The 24,162-nt window shown below is 41.3% G+C and overlaps 1 long non-coding RNA gene across 1 annotated transcript in view; it reads right to left on the bottom strand.

Moving 5' to 3' along the window:
- The window catches only part of LOC141577111 (uncharacterized), a 742,740-nt gene that overhangs the window by 331,019 nt on the left and 387,559 nt on the right, over positions 1-24,162 (bottom strand). Inside the window, exon 6 of the long non-coding RNA XR_012505708.1 lies at positions 11,664-11,904. This is a non-coding gene — a long non-coding RNA (uncharacterized LOC141577111). The remainder of the gene's footprint in view (positions 1-11,663; positions 11,905-24,162) is intronic.

Below are 24,162 nucleotides of genomic sequence, written 5' to 3'. Positions count from 1 at the left end.
TGCCACCTTCCCCTAATCCATTCTCTACCTGGCCTCCCCCTGCCTGGAATACCTTCTATGCCTCCTTTTTTTTTAAACCTCTAAAATGTCTTTTATCATTCAGGCTTCCCCACAGATAGCATGTTCCCTGTAATGTCCTCCCAGATATGCCCTCCAAACTAACTGCTCCTCCCTGTGCTTTGGCCTAGGATTTGCTGAGACCTGCACTTCATACCCATTTCAACCTTCTCTGTTTTGTAATTAGTGACTTGTGCATCTCTCCTTCATCTGATGGTTGCAATCCAAGTTCACAGAGCGGAACTAAGACATCATCTCTGTAACTGATCCCAACCAGTATCTTATACCCTCATGACCTTCCAGGTATGTTTTCTCAGTTAGAGGAAGACAAAGTAAGGAAATTTGCATGACACACACTTGCTAATCCAATGGCTGCTGTCAGCTAACATTTTTGAGTGGATTTTTGCTACAACACAATGACAACACTCTTTCCAGCGCTACATCTTTAAGTACCATCCTACGCTGATAACTCTGAGTTTGCACTTTTACCTCTGACTTATATGCTGAGCTATAGCATCCTCTCTCCTCTCAGATGAGCAACATCCATCTCAAATGCAAGTCACATGTCCATAACAGAACTCGTGATTGTCACCTCCAAAGTGTTTATCCCCAGCCTTCCTCAGCTTAGTAAACTGCACCACCAGGCATCCAGCTGCTAAAGCTCAACACCTAGAGGCCCCCTTGACTTCTTACTTTGCCTCAGCCCCTGCAACTCCTCTCACCTCTGCCTCCAAAGTATTCCCTGGGTCTGTCCTTTTCTCTCCATCTCCATTGCTAAGAACCGAGTCCAAGCCACCACTGTCTCTAACTTAGACAACTGCAACAGTAGCATTGACCCCTGCTGTCACTCTGGCCCCATTAAAATCCATCTACCAGCCAGGGGCCTTTTAAACATGTGAACTGTATAGTGTCACGCGACTTCTTAAAGCCCATGAATTCCCAGTGCAGGTAGAACAGAACTGCCTTCAGGCCTGATTGCCTGTTCAACCTCATGCCCTGAAAGCTCCCTCTAATCAAGCCACTCTGTTTAACATGCTCACCAAGCTCACTCCTGCACGATGCTCCCTCTACGTGGAACAATGTGCTCCAAGATCTGCACATGGCTGTCTCCTCTTTACTATGAAGACTTTCACTGAACTGTCACCTCCTTCCCTGTCTTCCTAATCTAAAAGGTCTCCCCGACCTCCACACAATACTCTGTCATAGTGCCCGATTTTCATTGTGTATAGTACTTACCACTCACCAAAATGATCATCATTATGTACTTGTTTGCTGTGGTTCCCCTGTAAGACTGTAAATTTTATGAGACCATATAACTTGTCTGTCTGTTCATCTTTATTTCCTTAGGATCAAAAACAGTATCCAGCACATATTAGGTATCACGAATACCCACAGACAAGCAGTCAGACAGATGAAGTAAGAAGTAAGAAGGGTGACAAGCTGAGAGGAGGAATAGCCTGGCAGAACAGTGGGGGCTCCTCAGCCCAGAGTGACAACAGGTGACAAAGCACAGGTTAGAAAGGAAGACTGATGGGGCATCCTGCTGCCTTCTCTGGTCAGCCAGTGTTCAAGTCTTGTTCTGGAATCTTCATGCTGAGACAAGGAGAACAACGAAGACCTAACTGATCTGTAACATTTATGAGAAACAGTAAATACAAATCCCTTACGTAACTGGTATATAAAATCATTTCATGTGAGTAATGACGTCAGGACTGGTGATTTATTTTAAATATTACAGACTGTTAAAGCCTAGTTTAGTTGTATTTAAAATTCTTTCTAGAGCTAGAATGGGCGACCCTGGAAAGAAATGAATTCCCTGCCACTGGAGGTATTCAAGCCAAGACTAGCTGGTCACATGGCATGGATGTGAGAGAATACGAAGTCATCAAACCAGAGTTGGACTGGATATGCTGGAATGGCAATTCAGGGGTTTGATTTTGACCTGCCAGTAACAATAACAAAAATGCGGATGAAGATGCTAATGATGCAGATGATAGAGTTCTGAGGTCACCGTAGCTCACGGTGATGATGACCACATGATGGCTAACATCACTGAGCTCTGACTACACTGGATTATAAGTGTTTTCAGGTCTTAACTGTTTTATATCAATTATCTCAGTTAAGCCTCAACATATGCCTGAGAAGAAAATATTATTACCTTTATTTAGCAAATGAGGGAACTGAGGCTGAGAGAACTTACCCTCCCTAAAAATGTACTCAGAGCCACACAGCTAGTTAGGAAGTAGCAGGGCAGGTATTTCAGTACAGCTTTTTTTTCTTTCTTTTTTTTTTTTTGGTGGGTGGAGGTAACTAGGTTTATTTATCTATTTATTCTCAGAGGAGGTACTGGGGATTGAACCCAGAACCTCATGTATGCTAAGCAGGTGCTCTACCACTTGACCTATATCCCGCTCCCCTTGGTTTTTTTTAGTTTTTGTGGAGTTTTTTATCTGTTTTTTGTTTTCAGGGGGTAATTACGTTTATTTATTTATTTATTTTAATGGAGGTACTGGGGATCAAACCTGGGACCTCACGCATGCTAAGCATGTGCTCTACCGCTGAGCTATACCTTCCTGCTCAGTACAGCTCTTAATGACATCCTCATAACCATAACCCCTCTGGCCAATTATATGGATGCAACTGCAGAATGTGGTATGCTCTTCTTTTGAGTCCTAGGACATAGTAAAGAAAAAGAGAGTTCTAGTAGATATCTTAAATATAGGATATGCTGATGACTCATGCATAAATGCATGTAGGGATGACATTCATACTGAGACAAACTGGAACACCCAAACACAATTCAGGAAATATTGATTCTGGTGTAAGATATGTCATTGCCTTGCTGTGTGACCCAGGTACATTGCTTTCCTGTTCTGTGCAACCTCAGTGTAAAATGAAGAAGGGAAAAGAGATGATCCCTAAAGTCAATTTCAGAAGTGTTTAGGTATTCACGGAAACTCACTCCTATCTATTCATCTATCAAGCTATATTTAGAAGTGAACAGGAAATAAATTATCTCCTTATGTGGATTTAAGCAAAATGCAAAGTCAAAAATCCCCAAGTACTCCTCAAGACTCAAGCTGTGGGTCAAATGAGGAAATGCAAGTTATTTCTAAAGTAAACAGTCTAGAAACTCCAGAAAGCATCTATTTCTTCTCTAAGAGCCTCAGAAGTAAAAGGAAAAAGATGACTTCCAAAATTGCTTGTCCATTATTTAATGTATATACTCTGTTTCCTAACCAAAATTAGAGTTCTTATACAAATACACTAAGGACAGGAGGCATTCAGAGCATTACTATAATATTCAGCAGATAAATAGCACATTTTATCCTCTTCTACAGGCCTCATAAGAGAACACTGCTTCCTTGCAGACTGCCATCAGCTATGGGGAATTTCTCCTAAATCAGAATCACATCCACTTATTAAAAGAGAAAAAAATACTATCTTTCAAAATAGAAGTCACTATGCTGGTTTTCTGATTAACTGTCTGCAAGCCCTGATTTCCCACGTGGGTTCAAACCATGCATCTGCTAGAGTTTTGTTTCAGTCTGACTCTGATCTCCTTTGGGAAGCACAGAAAAAGCATCTCCAAGTCTCTGCCACCTTCTAGCCACGTGACCTTGAGTGAGAACCTTCATGCCTCCAAACTTAAATTGCCTCTTCAGGGGAATTTACTGGTAATGGAAATCAGCCAGTTTAAAGTGAATCCACTTAAAACAAGTTCTAAAACATTATACTAAATAGCAGAAGATACACCATTGGGACTCCAGTTTAAAAATAAGACCAAAATCTTTTTTAAAAAGTTATTTCTAGCTTATATTCAGGGAACTGTGTAACTCTATGCTAATTCTCAGAAGCAACAAAGAATGAATCAAGTATGGGTTTGGGCACACATTTTTTTTTTTTCAAAGTACAAAGCAAGTTACAACCTTCTTTTCTTTATGTTTGATGTTCACAGATGATCATTAACAGGTTCATGTTTTCGGAATGTTTAAGAGTAAAAACATTTTCCCAAAGGGTTCTCATAGTCCTTCTATTCAACATTGTCTTTGAAAAAGTCTGTCATGTTTAATCCTCAGGGATCCTCTCTTCTTCAGTTGTTGATTAAAAACTCAGACTCTCATTTGCTTATAACTCAAGCACTTTTCCAAAGTAACTTTCAAAAGTTTGATGAAATGATTATTTCTACTATAATTGGTCATTTTACTTTACAACTACACTGAATTACTTGTTTGTATTATTTGATGTTTGTATCTATGAACTGTGAGCAGACTTGCCAACAAAAATATTGATATGATGGTTGGGGAAACAATGATTAAGCAGAGAAGAATATTTCAGTGGGGCTAATTTTATAAGTGGCTGATTCATCAGTGAATATGTTCATGTTAAGATGATTTTTGCTTCTCTGTGCAACATTACATGGCCTTGGATAACCCCCCCATCCTCACCTGACCTCTCTCACCTCCATTAGTTCTTTCTTCAAATGTCACCTCAGTAAGACCTTTCATGAAAATGTTATTTTAAATGGCAGTCCAGTTCCAAGCTCATACACATCCATCCCACTTATCCTTTTTCTGCTTTGGTTTCTTTATTTTTTAATTATTTTTAATTTTGTTTTTTATTGATGTATAATTGATTTATGATGTTAGTTTCAGGTATACAGCAAAGCGATTCAGTTATACATATACATACATATATTTTTCTTCAGATTCTTTTCCATTATAGGTTATTACAAGAAATTGAGTATAGTTCCCTGTGCTGTACAGAAGGTCCTTGTTGTTTATCTATTTTATGTATAATAGTGTGTATCTGTTAATCCCAAACTCCTAATTTACCCTTCCCCGCCCTTTCCCCTTTGGTTTGCTTTGGTTTCTTTATAGCACTTACCAACGCCAAACACAATGTATATTTACTTATTTCTTTGTTTATCATCTATTCTTCCCCTGTTTCCACTAGATTGAAGGCTCCCTGAGAGTAGCGAATTTTGTCTGCCTTATTTATTCATTGCTGATTATCATTACTGAGAACCATGCTAGGCATGTAATAGGAGCTAAAAAATATGCGGTGAATGAATGAATATTCAAATGAGAAGAATCTCCAGGATCTCAAATGGTAAAGAATATTGCTGATAGTACCAGTGTTGTGGGTTTTATGCCTAATGCAAGGGCAGACAAGTTGGTTCCTTCACAGCTTTGCCAGTGGCTCCCTGGAGCCCTGTGTGGAATGGTATGATAAGATCGATTAGCAATGTCTGCCCTTGGGCATCAGGAGTGTCCAGAGGAATAATAACACCATGCCAGGTACTCTTCCCTCCTGCCCTGTGTCACTGCATGATCAACCCCCAACCCCATGTAGACGTTTCACTAGTGTCTACCATTAGCGTCTACCATTATGTACACATATTCACACTCAAGACAAAAGTGCAGCTTGGCTCACGTTGTTTTAAAAGGTAACAGTCATTTTTAAGATCTCAGCTAAGATACTTTCTACTTTATGCTCTGTTTTAGCTGCCAGCTCATTGCTAATTGCCAACCTGTTGCAAGCAGTATTCAAATAATACAGCATCCCTGGGAAACAGATTTTTAAGTTGCAAGAAGCTTTAGAAATAATCTGATTCAAACTAATCATCTTACAGATGGAGAAACCAAGGCTTAAAAGATTAAGCATTTGTTCTCAAATCTCTCAGCTAAAATCATACAAATATGAATGTCACAACTTTAGCAGTTATAAACAAAAGACAAACCCGAGATCTAAGGAAATTAAGGACAAAATGAAAAGGGAAGAAGAAAAGAAACACATTTGGGCAGATGCTGGGCAGGCATACTTTGTGTTTCCTGCCTCAATAAAGTGGACAATCACTGCCCTACTCCCATTTCTGAGAGGCCACCATGTCTCATGTCTCAGGTCAGCCTCTGAGTCCAATCCTCACTGCTCTTTGTGTTTTGTCAGAATTAGAACATGTTGCTCCTGTTAATCAATCATAAGTCCTCCATATGATTTCCTCAGATAGATCATTTAAGAGATGACTTCATTTACTGGTTTTATATATATATACACACACACAACAGAATATTAGAGCCATAAAAGAGAATAAAATAACGCTGTTTGCAGCAACATGTATGGACCTAGAGATGATCATACTAAGTGAAGTTAAGTCAGACAGAGAAAGACAACTATAATATGACAGCACTTATATGTGGAATCTAAAAAACAATACAAATGAATCTATATACAAAATAGAAACTGACAGACTCACAGACAGAAAATAAATTCATGATTAGCAAAGGGGAAGGGGGAGGAGGGATAAATCAGGAGTATGGGATTAACAGATACACGCTACTATGCATTAAAGAGTCAAGCAACAACGTCCTACTATACAGCACAGTACAGCACAGGGAACTATATTCAACAGCTTGCAATAACCTATAAAGGAAGATAATCTGAAAAAAATCATATATATATAATTTTATATGTAAAAGTTATATATATATATATAAAACTGAATCACTTTGCTGCATGCGTGAAACCAACACAATATTGTAAAGCAACTATACTTCAGTTTAGGGGGAAAAAAAGAGAGATGGCTCCATTTAAAATGGAATTCCATTCTCTAGCCTTGGGTAGCCCTTCGCTAATCAAACGGTTGTATTCCTCTCGGCTCTCTCACAAAGCTGTTTCTTGCCACCATCAGAGTCACATAGCACACGAGACAGCATTTTCAAGTAAGTCCCTATTCTACTGAAACTATTTGCTGGAAAATTCCAATAAACCTCTCCTATATGAATACTACTGCTTGAAGTTCATCAAAATTAGAGAAATCAGCCAGCAGTCCCTTCTTCTCTTCCTCACCCTGGTATTATGTTTTATCATATCAAAACTGCCTTCTGAGCACTCAGCGAACTTTCACCAGTACATGGATGATGTGGAGGGCAGCTGGGGTTTGGGGAGATTCAACAACCAGATCATTTCCACATTTGCTTTGCTCCCCCTTTGTCTTCAAGCCTTACCCCCGGAGGGCTTCCCGCTCTGCCAAGCTCGGAGAGAGAGAGATGTCTTTATTAGACAAAGCACCCTGGAGGCTGCCAAGCCCTGGGTACACAGGAAAGCTTGCTTGGCAAACAAAGCAGTCACCCCAGAGTCTAAGATAAATAGACACACACTGAGGTTTCAGTGACCCAGAAAGCCCTAAAAAGAAATATGGTTTACCACAGGATAGAAAAAAGCTATTTTCTACCTAACACAGCTGATGGGTGTTTTTCCCCTTCCAAATGGACAAAAATAATACCTTGAGGAAGAGGGGGAAATGGCACTCTTTTTCAACTCCCCAAGGAGAAGTTCTTGGGAGAATTAGGAGCCAGTGAGAAGGCTCAGCTGGAGTCGGAGCTGTGCTGCAGCGAGATCTGTGCCAAACAAGGACAGAGAGTGGCCAAGTCTATTTTCAGTGGCACTGACGCTCCCTGCTGATGATGTCTCTCACATAACAGGCTGTGTGCTTCACGAGGGCAAGGACAGTGTCCTGCTCGCCACGGTAGCCCCGCTCCTTCCAGAGGCCTGGCCCATGGTAGGTGCTCAGTAAGTCCTCAGGTAATGAGTTCATAAATCTTACCCTTATTTCCTATTCTTCTGTCACTCCTGCCGTGTTCTTATTTTTAGACCGTGATGCTACGTGCTGGAGACCCTCCGTGAGTTTATTAGTTTCCCATATACAAATCTAACTCTGATTAAGGTTTCTATGCTAACTCAGTGACAAAAGCTGTCTCTAATATTATGTCATTTAATCCTCACCATGTATTTGTGAGTTAGGAACTGCTATTTTTATCTCCCATTCTACAGACGGGGAAACTGAAGCTCAGAGATGCTACGGAAATTGCCCAAGTTTAAACTCAAAACCAGGTCTCATTCTAAAGACTGTGTGCCTTTATTCCTACCCTTAAGGACTTGTTAGTGACGTGAACAACGACTTGGATCATCTCTAAGACAGAACCTCTCAAGCTGTCCTGTTCACACAAATCATCTTGCTAAAATGCAAATTCTGATTCAGAAGGTCTGGACAGGCCTGAGTCCCCACAATACAACGAAACTCCCACACGGTCTGCAGATTGCACTTTGGGCGTCCAGCCTGTCTAAGAGATCTTTTCTTTCTGATGTCCTCCATTTCTATTAAACAGGAAGTATTTTTTACCAAAATAATGTTTGATTTCACTGTGTATTGGTGGCTAGTGAGATATTTAGCAAAAGGCTTTCTGGTATAATGCAAAGTCTCAGAGACTCTGCTCGGAGCTTGGAAAAAATACTGAAGTTTTGTGGGCAGAGATGTGATATGATCTTATTTGCATTTTAGAAGGTTTCTCTAGCTGCAGTGCACCGAACAGTTTGGGGAGAGACAAGATTGGAAGTGGCAGAGCAGGGAAAAATCTCCGGCAGTGGTCCAGACAAGAGATGATGTAGCTTGGAGAAGCTACCTGCCTCCTTGCTTCTAGTCTAAATGCTATCACTCACATGAAATTATTAGTATCAAAGTTGCTCAGAGGGAACTAGAGAAAGTATTAACTTAATTATGTAATTTTACAGAGAAAGACTCAGGTTAAGAGAGAAATTCCCAGTCATACAATTTATCTGCCATAGCATTTTTCACTACACTTTCTATAGTATGTTAACAGGTGTTATGAACAAGAAATAAAAAGTGCAAAGGGACACAAATGTGTTTAAGAAACACTTGATTAAATAGTTAGGCAGTTTTGTTTCCTGCAGGACTTCTCAGAGCCTTTAATAAGCTAATGTTCCCTGAGAATCTTCTAGAGTGAGATAATCGTACTTTCCAAATGACTAGGGAACATTTTTAGAACTTGTGTTTCATAAAAATACTTTGGGAAACTAGTGTCTGGTGTTCTTTCCCTGGATCACACCATACTGCTTCTCATTACTTGGGTGAATTAGCTGCATCTTCCTGGTACAGACAGGCCCCACCTTCACCTCTCTCAGGAAAACTCTTTATAGCCCACATATTTTCCCAGTTAACTCTTTTCCCTCTAATTTCTCTTCTATCACCTTCTGTTGTTGGTGAAGCATGTTTGTTTGTTCACGAAGTATGAATTAACTTGGTGGGTCTGTACTGTCTGATCCTCTAAGGGGGAAAGTTACTTTGAAAGCAAAGAAGGCAGAATCATAAGACTGAGTATAAACCCTACTTTGTTATTATTTTTATGTAATTACAAAAAATATAACCCATTGAGGTTTTTTTCTCATTTTTCAGATGATATGGCATAACCAGATTATCTGTCCTTCCAGCTCTAGTCTGTAAGGTCAATGTCATGATTAAAGTCTCTTTGATCTCTCTTAGCAAGGTCAGAAACTATCTGACAGGCCAGGGACTTGACTGAACTCAAACTTCCCTGTTATATGTCCATGCCCTCTCTTTGGAGCCTCTGTTCACTGTCCCCAAGAGGTATGTCACCTGCACACTTGTCAAAACCTTCTATGTGTCCTTAGATTCAGACACAGAGTTAGGAGTGGACCTTCTGAGACTGTATCCCTGTTTCTTCATGGGTACCTGGCCCAAATCGCTACATTGCAAGAGGCAATAAGCCTGGCAAAGGTGTCCCAATTCTTCATCCAGCTCTCTCCCAGGCACTGCGACCTTTGGATGATGCCAAACAACTCACTCCCAGCTACCTTGGTAATCACCAAAGCTGCCACCTTTCAGAGAGCAACACAAATTCCTATCAGGTCCACATTCTGTCATCACACACCTCAGAGCTGATGGCCCAGGATGCCGCAGCCAATCCAGGCCACTTTGGTCACGACAGAACAGCCTCAGGGAAAATCAGCGGCTCATTCAGCCTTGCTTCAGCTGCAAGCAAAACCTGCCAGACCTCATTCTCCTCTCTCTCCCTGCCTGCTTCCTTCTCCCAGATCCTCCTCCTCCAGACCGGCTTCCCAGGGGAGCACGGTGTCTCTTGTGGTTGGACTCAGTGTGCATATGGAAATATTACCTGAATAATTTACCACTCCCAATGTATTCTTCTTTCCTTAACTAAAGGGGTATGGGTCTATAACTGTACGGGGCAGAGAGGTTTTTATATACTGAATACGTTAATGCATAAACATATGCAATTTGCCAGTCACTGAACAAAGCCATGGGCTTTAACACTTCCTTGTCATTGTCCTTGGCTAAGTTAGAACTTTTCTCCCTTTACTTCTTATTGACATCCAAATGACCTGTGGAAGACTCCTATTTGTCAGTCTTTGGTAACAAAAGTCCAATTTTCCTTTTGCGAATGCACTCTTTTATGGGATTAAGTTTACGTGGCTTGTGTGGGAATGACCCCACTATGGCTCTGGGATGGACACATGATCCAGCCTTGGCAGTCAAAGTCACCTGGCCACCAGGATTGTTTCAGGGATATGCTGGTGACTCAAGGGGGCCAATGACAGTCAGCCCAGAGCTTTTGCTAGAAATGATGAGAAAGATAGCATTTTCCAGTGAGATGCTAGGCGAGCAGAATGTAAACCTAGACCTGTACCAGCTTTCTCTGCCACAACTTGGGAGCATGAATGAAACCAAAAGAGAGGAAACTAGAGACCAGAGAATAAGACATATTACGCAAAATACTGTTTGAGATTCTGAACACAGCCATGCTTGAAACTAGCCTTATCTACTGATTTTCCAGATCTGGGAGCCAATAAACAATGATAATGATGATGGTAATGATGATGCTGATGACTGCCTAAGTCAGCAATAAGCTGGAAGAATGGATGCTGTGGGTACCACTGTTATCTGCCTTTAGGCTAAAGACATTCATCCATCAGTGGCCATGAGCGCTGCCTGCTCACAGACCAGCAACTGCCCTCAGCTGAATGAAACTGTCTCATCTAGTGGTATGTTTCACCCCTAGAAACAGCTCACATCTGATGACTTACCACTTGAAGGAGTACATAGGCCCAGACCCCTTGTCTCCATTCCAGACAATTCTGTGAAGCTATCCCAGATCCAATCTCCCCACGGAATTGACTGAAGCCTCTGCTGCAACTCCACTGCAGTTTAACACCTCCCTCTGCCTCATCCTGCTTCCCCCACTGCCTCACAGGGGCTATCCTCAAGAAGAAACTCCAGGAAACTCATTGAATTCGAATCATCACCTCAGTCTGTTTCCTAGGTAACTTTATCTAACACAGTGGGGGTTGTGCATTTGTAACCAAAGGAAACCCAACTAACATACAATCTTGCAAGACCCAACCCAAATGTCACCTCCTCCATAAATCTTCAACATTAAGTGCTTCTTCCTATGCTTCCAGAGCTTGTTACTTGTACACTTTTATTTAGACGTATCCATTCCTCCTCACATCACATACTTGATGGTTTGTGCGTCTGTCTCCTCCTGGAAAATTGTGAGCTCCCCAAATCTTTTTTATGTCTGCTAGAGCCCTGACCACTTTGCACATAACCTGCACTCATCATAAACCAAGGGTCACCCTGAGCGGCATCCACATAAAATTCCTCCCTGTGATCACTGCCAGGAGGTATTCAAGACTATTAGTTATCTACTGCTGTGAACAAAATAGCCCCAAATACAGTTGCATAAAGCAACAGACACGTATTTACTCACCATTTTCTGTGGTTAGGGAAACTGGAATCAGCTTAGCTGGGCTCTGGCTCAGGGTGTCTCATGGTATTGCAGCCATCAGGCAGAGCTGTAGACACATGACGGCCTAACTAAAGGCTTCCAAGACGGCTCACTCACACAGCTGTTGGCGGGAGGTCCCAACCCCTTACCACAAGGACCCCTCCACTGGGCTGCCTGGGTATCCTCACAACAGGGCAGCTGGCTTCCCCTACAATGAGGGATCCTAGAGAGGGAGAAAGAGAGAAAGCAAAGAGAAAGTTACAGTGCATTTTATGTCCTACCGTTGGAAGTCTCACAGTTAAGAAGGGGAGAACTAGAAACTCCCTTTGGAAGAGAGGAGTCTCAAAAGATGTGTGCACAGATTTTAAAATCACCACAAGGATGTTGCACATTACACTGCCCAGCTTCTTCTCTGAGCCATGAGAGAACCTTCTCCACTCCCACTAGGAAAGACCATAGCACTTTTCCTAAGCAGCCTGACTGTTTTGAACTTCGGGGCACTGTAAACTGGGTAACATCTTGTTTTACTCTTTGCTCCTCAGAAAATTAAAATCAGATTTATAGCCTACCTCCATCACGGGTAAAATATTTCCTGGCATATATTTTATATGCTATCCTCATTTCTAAGTTTTGCTTTTCTCTTCCCCAGTTTTCCCTTTGTATCGTTTTTCCGACTTTAAATTTTACTTTACTTTGCTATATTCTATGCATGTTAATAAGCTGCCTTATATCCTTTTTGAGGACAAGGCAAGGTATAAATAAATAAGTACAAGCATACAAATGTATACATACATACCTAAAGTAGGGCTCTTGATTTACTAGTATAAATCCCTAGAGTCAGAACACCACATCATTTAAACAAATCCAGGTCATTTTATCTGACAAATCCTGTGGTAAGAATAACAGCACTTAAATAACTGCTAACATTCACTGTGCATTAACGATGTGCAAAAATTTCACTCATTCCTTGATTTAACCTTCATATGTCCCTGGAAGGTAGGGACTATCATCATTCTCACTTTACAGATAAGGCTTGGAGGGGTGAAGAAACTTTCCCAAGGTCACATTTCTAGCAAGTGGCAAAGCGTAGGTTCTAATTCAAGATCACTGGGTCCCAGAGCCAAAGCTCTATGCAGCTTCACTTCTTTAGGGCAAATGGAAAGTATATTTTAACATGTCATCAATGAGAAGACAGAAGCCCACAGAGGTGAATTCGAAGTCATCAGGTGCCCTGGTACCCAATGTTGTGGTGTACAAAGGAAGGGGAAAACGTACACCTGAGGATTTCATAGTCCAAGCAGGAACAGATAACTTTAAAATGTTAAGCAATTTCAAGATAATTACATGAAATTACATGAGACAAAATGAAGAGAATACACATTAAATGCTACCAGTGGTCAAATAAGGCAGAAAACTCCATGATCTGAGGTTACAGAAGGCTTCTAAGAAAAGGTGAGATTTAGGCTGGACCTTCAAAGATGGACTGAAATTGGAGAGATAAAGATAAAGAAATTGCAGAGATAAAGCATGGAAAGAAACACAAAGATGAAATTCTCCAGGCATCATGTGAATAATTCCATCACCTTTAGCCTCTTAGGAACTGCTACTTAGATCAACCACTTCATGTGCCCAGTAACTTGTAGAGAGGAGACATGCATATACATACACATGTATATATGCCTATACATGTACATTTCAAATGTGGAAAAGAAAAGTCAAAGGCAGCAAGAAACATACAGGCATTAAAATAGAAAATCAGAGATGGTACAACAGTGGTTCTCTCAAAAAAAGAGAATCAGGGATATACAGGGCAGAAAGAAGCTGTAAACCACTACCCTGTCATTTCTGACTTACAGGATGAATCAACAAGCATGTTTAAACTCGATAGGGAGGGAACTGTCTGTGGGGTCAGAAACCTTCTATCTTAGTTTCAGCTTGGCCAGGCATGATGGGACCCCTGAGGTCCATTTGCCCAACTGTAAAATGGGGATAGCACAAATCTTTTCTTTGTGAAGATCAAATCAGATAATTTACATGAAAATGCTCTCCAGTCCATAATACAGAATAGGAATCCCTATAACAAACCACTGTAAGGCATAAAGTTAACACAGCTATTAGAGATAGCCTGATACAAACATTTTAATGTCACGATGCCCACCATAAAGTCTGTGGCTTCTGCTTGAACTTCTCCAGCATCAGGGAGCTTCCTTCCACACAAGACTGGAGTTGACTGTGTAACCCGTTTAGGGACAACTTAAAGTGAACTAAGAGCTGCCTTCTGGCATTTTCACTGGTGTTGGCTGTATCCTCTGGGATGCACATGAAAAGAATGATTTCATTTTGACATATATTAGCTTTTCAAATGTTTACTGCAAATAACTGATCACCACTGCCCATCTTAGAATATTCTCCAAAACAGGTCTACTTCCTTCAAAGGTTTACAAGGTAACATGACACCAAGACTTCATACCAACCTAGCTACCCTCTGTCAGACACTCTCTAGATTGCCAATGTGGTGTCCAGCACAGGGAATGGTACTCTAAATGTAGCTACACTTAGGAGTACAGCACTGAGTCTAGGCTACATGGTTCTATATTCCATGCTTCTGAACCATCTTGGCTGACTGCATACATGGATCTAATTAAAGAGGTACTTGAATATTTCAACATTAAACAAATGTACTTGAATAAATGAGCACACACCTCCACTAAATACACCGATCTAAATACATATCAAATAAGCCAAAGTGTGTGTCATGTTTATTGTGTACCTTTTGTGTCCCCTAGAAGGTGCCAGACAAGAAAGCCGTTATTTATTTGTTACTTGTGTCTTGTCTCCCTCCCCTGTCTGAATACAAGGTCCACAAGAGGAGGGAGTTTGTCTTATCTTTGTATTCCCAACTCCAAAACAAAACAAAACAAACAAACAAAAAAACAAAACAAAACAGTGCCTGAGAAACAGAAGGTGCTTGATAAATATTTCATTAATTAATTAATTAATGAGATACTGCCCTACAGATACACTGAAAAAAAGATCATAGGAGGAAAAAAGGGACAATGTGTACTAAACGAAGGCCTAGTCTAGGGACAGGGGACCTCTTCCTTACTGACTGCCCCCCTCTCACTCCACCTCAAGCCAATGGGACTTTAATCAAATTGAGCCAATCCTGGGACCCAAGCTGGGCTATGTTTGCCTGTGGAAAGGGTCACCGTACATTAAAAGGTCAGTAGACAGGTATAGCTTGCTCTTTCCTAGCAATCCAGGGCAGCTGGGATCTAAAGCAATATTGTCCAGATACCATTTTTCCACCATTAAAATCTCTAGAACCCTAATAAGTGATGTATCTTGAACCATAAATGTTAGAGTTGTTCAGGGAAAGATGATGGATAGGACTGAAACAGACTTCAGAGAGGTTGAAGGGTCTGACCCAAGCTTTAGGGGATAAATGTAGATGAAGTGAATGGAAAAGTATGAACGGTGGGGCATGAATCCATTTTGACTGAAGGCAGTCTCAGAAGATGGAAAACTTAGACTCTGTTTTGCTAAGTTGTTCATACCTTATTCTACAAGGAATAGTGACCTACTGAAGATGCTGAGCAGGGGAGTGGTATGGCAATAGTATCTTTTTGGAAAGAATTGTTAACTGACCTTTGTAATGCCTTTAAAGAGAGCAAATCCTTTCAGGGGTTTGGATTAGGAGCACAAGACTATAACCTAAGCTGTGCCATTAATGTGCAGATTTATCTTGGATAAAATGCTTTATTTGATGGGTTTGACTTGCCCTGCACATCAAAATAGAAGTAATGACATTCTTTCATTCTTTTTTATGCTGAGCAGTGTTCCACTGTGCATGTGTGTGTATCATATCTTCTTTATCCAGTCATCTGTCTATAGACATTTAGGTTGCTTCCACCTCTTGGCTATTGTATGTATATGTGCTGCTATATGAACTAATGCCACTTGCAGTAACATGGATGGACCTAGAGATTATCATACTAAGTGAAGTAAGCCAGAAAGAGAAAGACAAATACCATATAATATCACTTATATGTAGAATCTAAAAAAAAATGATGTAAATGCACTTATTTACAAAACAGAAACAGACTCACAGACATAGAAACCAAACTTATGGTTAGCAGGGGAGAAAGTAGGGGGAGGGATAAATTGGGAGTTCAGGATAAATGGGGAGATACACACTACTACATATAAAATAGATAAACAACAAAGTCCTACTGTTTAGCACAGGGAATTATATTCAGTATCTTGTAATAACCTATAATGAAAAGGAATATATATATATGTATATGTAATATATATATATATATATATATAATTGAATCACTATACATCAGAAACTAACACATTGTAAATCTACCATACTTTCATAAAAAAAATTTTTTTTTAATTGAAGCAATGAGTGTGGTTAGTGTTTTTCATTACAAGTGCCAACTCCACATACTCAGCAGTGGGTCTCTAAAGCACTACATTCAGAATGATTCTGAGGCCCTATCTGGGCTCAAAAGAAAAGTGCTGCTTCAGCTAGTAATGTCTGCCATGGGTACACAAAGGAGGAGTAAAGGGAGATATGTCATATATTCAGCATTTATTGTAGATTAGAAGCAATTTTTAATGGTTTTGCCAATACTCTCCCACTGTCAACATCACTTATCATTTTCTTACCAGTCTCACCATTCCCTAAATCCTCTCATTCCTGGAATCTAGGATTGGAATTTTCAGTTTTCTGTGTCACAGTAAAGTAGAAATGAGCCACAAAGCATCTCCCAGCCTCAGGTTCCATGCTCCGACCTGGGGGTCCTTGGAAGCACCTCTCAAAAGTGACCTCTTGCTCACACTCCCAACCCGCCCTCTGCAGGACGAAACTGCCTGGAGAACAAGGTGAAGAATATCATTTATTTCCATGCAAATATCCCCTTTATGGGTAATGAGGCAAACAGCAGCAGCTGGATCTGCTGTGTAGGCTGAATGTCTCTAAATAGAACGTGGCTCCAAGTTTTCCATGGGGTACCTGCATCAGCGATTCTGTAACAAAGTCACCAAGGGGAAGCAACTTTCTCCCGGGCATCTTTTGCCACTAGCAAATCAGACCTGTGACAAGAGGAAAAGTAGGGTAGAGATGAGGCCACCGCCTGGGCAGGGGCAGGAGCAGGAGGAAGAGGAGAGTCAAGAAAAAGGAAGTAAACTGGACACTACCCTCAGCTCTCCCCACTCATTCTCAGACTTCTCTCTCACCGTACTAAACTACGTGCAGAGTGTATGCTGCTTCTCTCCCCCAGGACTTGGCACGTGCTGTTTCTTTCCCCCGGAATGCTCTATATTTGTTTCATATGACTACTCATGCTAGGTGTCACCACCTCCTGAAAGCCCTCTGAAACCTGGATAAGGGTTTCCTACACTTTCCCTATCAAAGCACTGATCACATCATATTCTAATTACCTTTGACTTACGTGTCCCTCACTAATAAAAACAATAGCCCATGTCAATTCAGTGCTTCATATGTGCTAAATACTGCACAAAGCATCAGACACAGATTATCTCACTCAATAGCACAACAATTCTACAAGGTGATGGAAATCACCATTTTACAAATGGAGAAACAGACTCAATGAGGTTAAGTACCTTGACCAGGATAATAAAGGTTATACATCTACCAAGTGGCAGAGTTGCGTTTAGAACCCAAATCTCCCCACGTGCTCTTAACCACCAGGCTCTGTACCACATCCTCTTCTATGTGCTGAGCTCCATGGAACAAGGACTATGCCCTAGTCACATGGTATTCCAGTGCTGGTGTGCCTGGCAAGTAGGTGATAATACATATTGGTTGATTAAATGAAGGTGTTTTTGGAGGGGGCACCCAAATGTCCTCCCAAAATTTATATGTTGAAATCCTAACCCCCAAGGTGATAGTATTAGGCAGGTGGGGCCTTTGAGATGGGATAATTGGCCTTATAAGAGAAGCACAAGAGAGCTCCCTTGCCCACTCCCTTGATGTGAGGTTACAGGGAGAAGACAGCAGGCCACCACCCAGAAGAGGTCCTCGTGAGAATGTGACCATGCCCTCTGGTCACAGACTTCCAGCCTCCAGAGCTGCGAAAAATACATTTCTGCTGTTTACTGGCCATCCAGTCTGTGGTACTTTGTTACAGCAGCACAACCAAACTAAGACAGAATGAACAAATACAGAGATGAATGAATAGAATCATTACACATTAGAAGTAAGAGATTCCATAGGGTCAATTCCAATTTGAAGAAATGAGGCTAATTGAAGGGAATTACTCTCAGGAGATTGTGTGTTTCTCAGGGAAGTTGGGGGGAAAAAACAAAACAAAACAAAATCCAGAATTCACGGTAATCAACAAGGGAAGCCAGAAGTCAGAACCAGAGAAGTAGTGCCAAGGGTCAGGCCCAAGGGGAAGGCCATCAGCGGGAGATGAGACAACGGGTCTGGAGTGGTGGAGGCTAGTACTATGGAAGGATGGAAAGTGCTAGAGATAACAAACTAATGGCGTGATGGGAAGCCTGTTGTCACTAGTGCTAGTCATGCAGGGTAGGGAGTAGGCTGGTTGCCTTAGAGTCATAGGTATAGCATAAAGGTACGTAACCCAGAAAAGGCCATACCGCTTGAATCAGAAATTGACATGCACACCACCTACTACATGCTGCTCCCCTAAGCAATGTCTGGCCCTTACAGCATTTCTCTTTTTTATTTATAAAAACACAGATTCTTTGGACTAGCCACTTTTCCCCTGCCAATCATTCTCATAGTAGAAGTCTCAAATGTCCCAGTTTAAGACACAAATAAGATCAGCAATGGGGTTGTGAATAACCTCTGCAAGTCCTGGGGTGGGCAGGTAGGGGTTCATTTATAAGTGGTCTTGTTCATTACACTGGGCTCATTAGACTCCATTCCTGCAAAATCCATTTATCATCCATAGCTGCTGAAAACTAAAAATTCTCTAACTGCCTATTTGGTGCCTTCTTTTATGCCAGGCACTACTCTGGATACAGAGATGAGTAATACAAGGTCAATTTCTACAAGCCCAGCAAAGGACTCGATGTTCAACAAAGGAAAGCCAGAACAGAGTTTACAGCCAGACGACCTGAGTTTAAGGCACGGTGCTGGCCCAGGTCTTCTGAGCTAAAATAGTGACCACTCACTCATTCACTATGATTTGGGGCAAGTTAAATAGTCAGTGTCCTAGTTTCCTCCTGTGTAAAATGTAAAATCAGTATCCTTACCTCACAGGGTTGTCAAGGGAATTAAGTGAATTAGCATACTGGGAAGCATTTTGCAAAACTGTGAAGCATGAGGCATATTAAATTGTCATTATAAACATTCTTCTAGCTCTCTATAGTACTACCCTACTTAACAAGTAGATGAAGCCAGACATCTGGGATAGAGATTTTTAATTTTTAAAATTTTTCATTAAAGTGTAGTTGATTTACAATATTGGTTTCAGGTGTATAGCAAAGTGATTTAATTATACACATATACACATATTTTCTTTTCAGATTCTTTTCCATTATATGTTATTATGAGAAACTGAAAACAGTTCCCCATGCTATACAGTAGGTCCTGGTTGTTTATCTGTTTTATATATAGTAGTGTGTATCTGTTAATCCCAAACTCCTAATTTATCCCTCCCCTGCCCTTTCCCCTTTGGTAACCATAGTTTGTTTTCTATGTCTGTGAGTCTGGAATAGAAATTTAAATCTCACAACTTTTGAAAAATAAAATAAACGTCAGCTGAGTCCAACTGATCTGAATTAATGTGTATTGAGGACCTGTGGCACCCAAAACAGTGAAGTATAAGTAAGCCTCATACCAGCTGTGTCAGCAAGGTTTTGTTTCCCTATTTTAAAGTAACTTGCCTGGGTCACACAACAAATAAATAAAACTGGTACTAGTCCACAGGTCAGCTAGTGCTCCCTATACCATGTGGCCTTTTGGGGGCAAATGTTTTATTCTGCCTGCGAACACTGCCCACCTCCAGCCCATGAATCAGTAATCCCCAGCCAGCCCATCACAATGGATTTCCATACTCCCTAATCCAATGATAACTTTCCTCCTCACTTCACATTTCCATTATTCTGCAAGAAACCCACAAGGGACAAGCCTATCAGCAATGAAAGGAGAGGCATATATAAGCCAGTTTCTTTATCAGCCTCTCCCATGCTTGTGATTTCAGGCTGTGAAGGAGGAACGGGAGCTGTAAGTAATGCTAATAGCATCATCTGAGGAGCAGCCGATAACGGCTCCCAAAGTCCCAGGGAGGAACTGCCTTTGTGCCATATGGGGTTTTTTTGTTACCATTATGGCTGTGAGATGAGATTCAGAGAAATCAAATGTGATAGGTTTAGAAACCCTACTAACTCATGGCTGGCTCCCAGCTTCTCCAAAGAGTTATAGGAGCAAAGAAAGGGTTCACCTGTACCTAGCCTGGGCAGATACGTGTACTTCCTTGCAAGGCAAGGAAGATAAACCACGCCCAGGGAGACCCTGGCACTATTCACCTGTGAGGAGAGAAGTGTCAGGAGGAAGATTTTGGCACTGCTGATGGGCTTCCCTAGGGCACGGAGTAGCTAAGCAGGTGGAAAGTGAACTTTGGGGGAGAAGTGATATGGAGGGAGACTTATCTCTCTATGTGGGAGAAATTAACATCTCATAATGAAGTGGGTTCACTCAAAAGGAAGTGAGTTCTCTGTCCCCACAATGCTCAAGAAAAGTTAGGAAACCTCAGAAAGAATGTCACAGAGCGTATCAATGCATTTCATGGTGGAGAGGTGGTCAGGTGACACCAAATTCTATTCCAAAACTAGGATTTTGAGTGGGGGTGGTACAATACCATGGTCAAGGCCATAAAATCAGAATTCCAGCTTTTCAACTTATTACCTATGTACCCTAAACAAGTTACTTAACTTCTCTGGGCTTCAGTTTCTTCTATGAAATAGGGGTTATGATAGTAGTGACCTACTGGAGTCACTGTGAGAATGAATGAGCTAATGCAGAGTTCAAGGAGGGTTTGCCACCTGGTAAGTACTCAGTAGATGTGTCCTAAGCACTTAATAGGTGCCAGACTCTCTTCCGAGCTACAGGAATGGACAATCATATACAACAGAGACAGATTCTTACTCTCATGAAAAAAGATAAATATCATTTCAGATGCTCATAAGAGTGATGAAGAGAATAACACAATGTAATAAAATAGAGTATCTCTGAGGAAGGAATAAAGGGGAATTAACTAGGGCAGGCAGAGTGGGCTGGTCTGGGCTGAGTTCTACAGAGTTAAGGGAGAAGCCAGCCATGCTGAGTTCGGACATCCAGGCAGAGAAGATAATAAACTCAGAGACCTTAAGACAGATCAAAGGTTGATATGTTAAGAAACCACAACAAAGGCCATGTGTTGCAGAGCAGAATGAGTGAGTGGGGAAAAGCAACAGAAGATGAAATCAAAGATGGAAGGCCTTGTGGGCCATGGTGAGGAGTTTGGAATTTATTCTATGACAAGTGGGAACTCACCAAAGTTGGAGGGAGGTTAGGACTCCAGATAACTTACATTTTAAAGAGACCATGCACTTGACTCATAAAAACCTCCTATATACGATACTTCCTCTTCTTTCCCTGTTTACAGAAGTCCCCAAGGCTTTAAAAAATGTCAGAGTTACAGGACATAAGGTGTCCGGGTCTCTAGATAATCTCACAGGTGTCTTAGTGCTGGCCAGGAATACTAGTGTTGGGTTGTTAAGGAGTAAAAATTAACTTTACATATTGAGCCAATGAGGGATAGAGGGAGGAAGAGAGGGAGAGAAGAGCATTCTGACTGCTACGTGAAGAACACAAATGGGGGGTCAGGAAATGAACTACAGCGGAATTAGGAGACTTTCCATCTGCCTCCCTCACAGCACCTTGAATAGAGCAGGTAATTTTTTAAGTAAGTAAGTGGACCCAGTCAAGGACCAGCTAAGCTGTGGCATGAACTGGTAGCCAATCATCTTTCTTACAGGTGTTGGCTATAATGAAAAGCAGCAGAACATAAAAGCAGCAGACCCGGAGAGCCTGAGACTGTGTCTTTCAGGTGTCCTACCTCCCCTTTCAGAAGCCAGGTTTAAAATAATTTTTTTTCCTCCATTAGGAAGGAAATTCTTTTTCCTCCATTAGGAAGGAAATTTCTAACCTGTCTTTCTGAGTCCTTGTCAAATCAGTAACACTTGCTTCCACAGTTATAAACCATAAAAATAACAAGGCACAGATAGTTGAATTTTAGGCAATAATCAGGCAGTTGCTAACCCTATGCATTCTCTGCTAGAAATTGCCACTCCCCAAAAACTGTATGTCCATGAGATGTATACATATGTGTATGTTTACTCATTCAACAAGCACGCACCAAGTACTCGCTCTGTACTGGGCACTGGTCTCAGACTGGAGATCCAGTAGTGAACCAAACAGATAAAGGTCTTTTCTTGCTAAAATAGTCAACAACTGTGTACAAGATAGATGAGGTTCCTATTCTCATAAATAAGCAAATAACTATAATTTCAGATGCTGATAAGAGCTATGAAAAAAATAATAGGGTATAATAGAATACAGTATAATAGAGTATATTTGAGGAAGAGGCAAGGGATATAAACTAGGGCAGACATGGAAGCTGACATTCTGGTAGGGAGGAAAGAGACAATCAGCAAACAAGTAAATGTGTCAGATGGTGGTAAGTGCTGCAGTGAAAACGCAGGAAGCAGGCAGAGCAATGGTGGGGAGACGTTAGGAAGTGGATTAAAATACAGGGTATTGGGAAAATAATATATTCAAGCCTTGTGATGCTTTAATTATAGGGACAAGGGAAAAGGGTCAAGGACGCCTCCTCTGTTTCCAGTTTGCACGGTAGATGGTGATATCACTTACTAAGATAGCAGATACTGTAGGAAAACCAAATTTGTGGGAAGAAGGTTCTGAGTTTGGTCTCTGAACATTCCTCTGTGATGTTCAAATAGTGCTATCAACTAGATGATGGGCACTGACAACAGACAGATGGTAACTGAAGTTGTGGCCATTGTTATGGACTGAATGATTGTCCCTCTCCCCCAACAAAAATTTTGTTTGTTGAAATCCTAACCCCCAATGTGATGATCTTAGGGTGTGAATGAAGCCTCTGGAAGGAGATAAGGGCGTGAGGGTGGAACCCTTATGAATGGGATTAGTGCCCTTGTAAAGAAACCCCAAAGAACTCCCTTGCGCCTTTCCACAGTGGAAGGACACAATAAGAAGAGCTATCTATGGACCAGGAAGTAGGCCTCACCAGACACTGACTCTGCCAGCACCATGATGTTGGACTTCTCAGCCACTGGAACTATAATAAATGTTTGTTGTTTAATCCACCCAGGGTGCTATTAGTTTGCTCTGAGACCTTGGGAAATTCGTCTCTCCTCCCTGGACCTGTTTTCCCATCTGATCTGTTAAGTTTCTTGTTGTTCTAACACATCCTGACTCTGTCAAGATAGGGGCTGAGGGGTTTCCATCCAAAGCAGGGCATCTAGAATACAACCATACAAGCAGACTATTGATTTGACTGAGAAACTGACCATTAAATATTCCATTTTCCTATTGGTGCTTTGGATAGGAGCTCTCCAGGGAACTCTGAGGGTAATTGCTTTTGCCTCTGCTTTAGAAGGGGCTGACTTTGATGCAATGCTGTTCTCATCTGCAGGTTTAATTTAGCTCTTTTGTCTGCATTAAACTCACAAGGAACTATCCTTTGTGTGGTGCCAGCCACATCACAAGGCCAGCCGTTTCTAGCTGAATTTAGACTTGCCCTTTCTGTGAAGGAGCCTGGGATGCTCTGACGGCCAGGTCGGGCAAGCTGACGTCCATCCCCCTCCCTCGGGATCCTCTCTGGGAGCTGTGGGCAATCTGAATCAGCCGCTGGGTGTCAGCATTGCTTTGTCCAATTATAAGAAAAAAAAAAAAAAGCTATCTGCATGGTTTTGGAGTGGTGTATGCAGTAAGTTTGGGCTGTAAAGTGAGCACAAGTACGATTCCCATTTTCACAGCACTTAACATTCACCCAAGCAGTTCTCCTCTGTCTTTACATCTGAACGCTCCCTACTCATTTCAGTCCCTTTGTGTCCCTCGCCTGGATTACTGCACAATCTCCATTTCCAGTTTCGTGTCCCTCAAGTCTATCTTCTTTATCTGGTTACTAAGAGGACTCCAGCAAGCTCAACTGTAGGATAATGAGCCCCCTGTTACTGGGGGTTGGTAAAACAAAAGCAGTAAAACCACTTGGCAGGAATTTTTGAAGAAAAGAGGAAAATGTGTTTTCAAGTATATTATAAATCTGTACTATATGTAAATACATAAGGTGTTTTAATATATGCATATATAAAATTTTATAATATTATATTACATGTATTATAAATAAATAAATAGATACAGACATAGACATAGATAGGTATCTTTTCCCTGCTT

This window comes from Camelus bactrianus, chromosome 3, assembly GCF_048773025.1.
Source record: "Camelus bactrianus isolate YW-2024 breed Bactrian camel chromosome 3, ASM4877302v1, whole genome shotgun sequence".
Lineage (NCBI taxonomy): Eukaryota > Metazoa > Chordata > Mammalia > Artiodactyla > Camelidae > Camelus > Camelus bactrianus.
Note: the sequence above shows the minus strand (reverse complement) of the source record. Positions and strands in the feature narration are given on the sequence as shown.